Raw genomic sequence first — 4,976 nt, forward strand, 5'->3', positions numbered from 1 at the left:
CCTCCCACTCGATTTACTTTACTTCCGTCTCTTCCTTTCCAACGAAATTAACCTCCTCTCTTCAATCATTCATTCATTCAGTAGATGTTGCTGTCTTGTTGTTGTTGTTGTTGTTGTTGTTGTTGTTGTTGTTGTTGGTGTCTACATATTAGGCCTACAATAAATAACTAATATGCTGTATGGTTGCAAATGATGATGCAAATGGCATTTACAGCATATAGGTTCAAACCTTTTCTTGTCAAGGACCCCCAAATTGACACTGTAGCCCGCGGACCCCCAGAACCCCATTTGAAAAGATATAGGTAGCAATGACCCCCCATAGGAGAATATTTTTACGGCTCTATAGCAGTATGTCTAATTCCCAAACATTTCAAGGACCCCCCCAGTTTGAAATGCATTTACACTATGGACCCCCATTTAATGGTATTTCTATCTATGAGACGAGACCCTAATTTATATTGTAAAATCAATGTTAATTTAACTCTGAGAGATGAGAGTGTACAAATTGAACCAAATGGACCTGGTTGCATTCTCTCTGAGTTAGCCTATACTACATACCATAAGGGTCCATTTGGTTCCATAGCTATCTATCATTTAGCTGGAACTCCCTCAAGGACCCCATTTTGAGAACCATGCTTTACAGAATCAATGCTGCATCATAAAAATAATAGTGGCTATATGGCTAACCAAAATGTTATTATGTGAATTCTTAGGGAGAGTATAACTTTAGGGCAATTCACACTGGGCACTATGCCTATCTATAAAAAGTATAGTTAAGTTCTAATGTCAAGTGGATGGCAGCGTTCACACTGACTAAAAGAACACAATGGTGAATGATTGCGACCGAAGATCGCAGTTTTGTATGAGAATTGAGAAACAGCACATCATGTGTCTGTCCATCTGGCCGGCCTTGCTATGGGTTTGCCACTCTGACATCATGCTCTGACATCTCTGTGATGTCAGGGCCCAGGGGAACCACACTAACAGAATCTTTTTTATGCCCATAGATGGAGATCAAGATGTCATCAATATTAAGCCCATATCTAACAGGACTTATATGGGAATGCCCAAAAATGGAGGTCACGTTGGCCACATACCACACTAACAGAATCCATATACCGGTATGGCCAAGACTGGTTCTACAGACAGGGATATGGGCATAAAAGGGATTGTAGGCCTATGTATGATATCAGATGTCAAAGGACTTTCACTATCTATCTATCAGCCATTCTAGTAAAGTAGTAAACAGACAGTATCTCTTTAAAGCTGCAATTAGAGGTATGCTCAGTGAAGACTAGACAATAAAATGACTCCTACACCAAACCCATCCTGCACTTTTAGCTCACTGACACTGATACTGCATCAGAGTAGGAAGTTCATGCCGAATTCAGCAGAGGCTGGAATCCAGATACTACAGTGATCTCCCGGATGTATGAGTGAGCAAAACAAGATAAACAAGTACATAAAAGGATCATAACTGGGTCACGATCTCATTTTAAGAGTAAAATATTTATTACAAGAACCACTTGACAGCATTTCATTTTCAAAAAACAGTGAATTATTGGTATTGCAGTATTGCTATTCAATGCATACAAATCCCACAATATCAAGCACTCATATCAAGTAGCCTACATTTAACAGAAGTTTTACGGAGCAAATAAAGAAAACATTTTGGTCATGAACATTCAATTGTGGCTGACTCATAATGAGACAGAAATAATCAACATTTACAAAGCTGTGCTGGACAAAGCAAATTTAGAGACGGTAATTATCCCTTACACAGTCAATTATCCGATTAAATGGTGCATGAAGTCACAATTATTAAAACTGGTAGAACTATTTTCAACACCTCCTGCATGGTCATCGTCTACCGGGTGAATATAAATGCTCTCCTTTGGGTAAGCATGCCCCTGACAGTGCTCTATAATAGAACTATGGCAGTGACAAAGATAAATAATAATAATAATAATATCAATCAATCAAATTATGACATCTTTGAGCATTGCTAGGCAGTGCATACCTGTACCTGTTCAATTGTTAATGAGACGTTCTTTCCCATCAAATTTTCCATTTACTGTACAGACAGCTGTCACGCAAGACTGAGTCTTCAATACATAATTAAAGGAATAACATCAACACCACTCCCTTCTTTATCTCCACCATGTACATATTATCCGTATTGGATTTGTATATTGAAAGTTACACATTCTATTCCAATCACTGTGAACTCGCTTTCATATTGTAAACACCATAATCATCGCCAGGCTTTCTGTCCACACCCTCAAATAAAAAATGCCAGCAGGCATTTAGAAACGTAGAGCATCATTTTACAACCTTATTTCTTTTACAGCATGACTCTGCAGTAGGCTGGCTCTCTATAAGAGGGACTGTCTGTCTGTATGTCTCTGTGTGTCCTGAGCTAATCTCATAATTTCACTGCCAGTAGGCCAGAGAACATGTTTTTGAAATATTTAACTTTAATTTCGGATCAGTCTAAAACCTCAACCTAAATGTATAGTTGTACGTCATATATGCAGGGTTCCCACGGTCATGAAAGTCCTGGAAATATTTTGAAATTAGAAAAAAAAAATCCAGTACTGGAAGCAGAAATTGTGAAAATAGCCGATCTACATGCTCACAATAGAACCGTGTTATACAAAATTCCTCAACTCTTAGTGCTCGTCAGGGTGCCGGGTCCCCAGTTAAAATATGATTATTTTGGGGGTCACAGCCTGAAAAGGTTGAGAACCACTGGCATACACTACCTGTCTTTGGGCATTGCGCATAGGAGTAAGCAAATTGTTATTGAGCTGAATTATTGTTATATAGTCCTGGAAATTGGGTTAAATATTCTGGAAAAGTTTTGGAAAAGTTTTGGAAATTAATTGGTAAACATGTGTAGGAACCCTGTATATGACATAGATGACTAACATCACAGGCTGGCCACATCTGTGATCCACATGTGAGCCATATGCTGTTCAATGATAATCGAATAATGAAATGTACAGTATAAGCTCTCTGCAGGATACCAATACTATAGGCCTCTAATTCCAGGAAGACTTTACAGCGTACTCCTGTTAGATGTATGTGCCTACACAAGATCAGAGAATCCTCATAGTCTTACATGTCCCATAATCCGAGTGCTGTTTTGCATGCATTCGCTCAAGTCAAACCAATTCTTTCTTCATCTCCAAAAAATGTAATCATACAAACTCCATTTCAATCAGCATAGGAACATGACATTCCAGAAAACATAAGTAGATTTAAAGAGAAAATTGAATAATATAAAAAGAAAGGACATTATGTACCATCTGGCTCAGTTTGTATCAAAACACATGATTACTTTGTACAGTACACAATACAAGTCCACTAGATGTCACCATAGACCATGTCATGTAAGCGTGAATGACAGAATTCCTGTGCTTTATAAAGACTAATTTATAGTTTGCCATAAGATGTTGTTGCTTGCCAGAAATAACACATTTTTGACACAATGCATTTTCTTTTATTGAAAATGTTATTTATAGCAAGTGACACTATATCATTTTTTAAATTATATAGTATAGAATTATAAATTAGACTTAAGATGTGTGTCAATGTGATAGCCAAAGAGGGACTCAGAGGCAATAAATAATATGCATCTTTATCATGTTTATGTACATCAAGTATTATCTAAAACCAAAAAATGAAATGTTCCCCACTTATGTCCACAATTTACTGCTCAAACTACCCATTTGTTATTTTCTGAAAGTCATGATGATTATGGCATTCTAGTTGCTCAATAGAGCACGCTGACAAAAACACATTCAAAAACAAGTCCACCAAAATATTTTAAGGCAAAGGGAACTCTGAAGGCATCTCCAACAGCAATATTGCATAGCTAAGGCAGCATAAAACCTAATACAGTGAATATGTACATATATATATTCAATACCTGTTATGTACACAATACCCACACATTTCTGTGAGTATTCATTCATTTATGCACATATGTATTTACATATTCGTATTCGATCCTTTTGAAAATGTGTCTTCTGCACATAAATACTAAATATTTTTGTTCCAGGGTACAGTATTGATGAAGGAAAAACTCAACGTTGCTCATTCAGTGACAATGACACACAGTAATAGCCTAATCGTCTTAACTCACTGCAGTAGAAATAGAAATAAAATGTGAATGTTTTTACTGCATTCAACAAGAACATTAAAAACATTGTCAATCTGCATTAAGTTGAATAGTTGTGAGAAGGTGATATACATTAACAATAGTACACAATTCAATATGTATGGTAGTGTGCACATACAGTGTGCAACATGTAGTGTGTATTTCATTTGATAGGATATATAGATAGGTATATCACAGTCTACATTGCACATTATAGTACTGTGAATATAGTAGGAGTATTCGAGCACAGAATCGCGGTGAATCAAGATAGCCATTTAACCTTGAGCAACAGTGAGACATCACAGTCACCTGCCAGTAGAATATAATGGCAAGCGTAAATGATGTGGTCAACCACAAGAGGGAGCCAACTCATCTGACTTTTGACTAGTGTTCTACAGTCCATAGGTTATCTATTCTAGTCCTTGGCACTTGACTATGCCCTGCAGCGGGGCACATGGCAGCGCATATGCTCTCTCTCTCTTTCTTTCCCTCTCTGCAGTGGCAGCAATCATGAGATTTTCACAAATGTCTTGCACAAGACACCTTATGTTATGATCAATCCCCATGCAACATTAAAATGAAAGTAAAACTAATTCTATGGACCATTCCTTTGGTAATAAATAATTTGGCTTGTGTGCAAAAAATATTAATGGAACACCCTCACAGATATGAAGAGAAAAAGTAAATAAGAAACAAAAAGTGTGCAACATGCTATACCAACAGTCTATAGCCTGGTCTCTAGTCCTTTTAGACAGTAGTAAGTGATCGTATAACAACAGATCCCTCTTTTTTTGCACTCTGCCGTTTTGTG

Source organism: Nannobrachium achirus, assembly GCF_963921795.1.
Source record: "Nannobrachium achirus genome assembly, chromosome: 12".
Lineage (NCBI taxonomy): Eukaryota > Metazoa > Chordata > Actinopteri > Myctophiformes > Myctophidae > Nannobrachium > Nannobrachium achirus.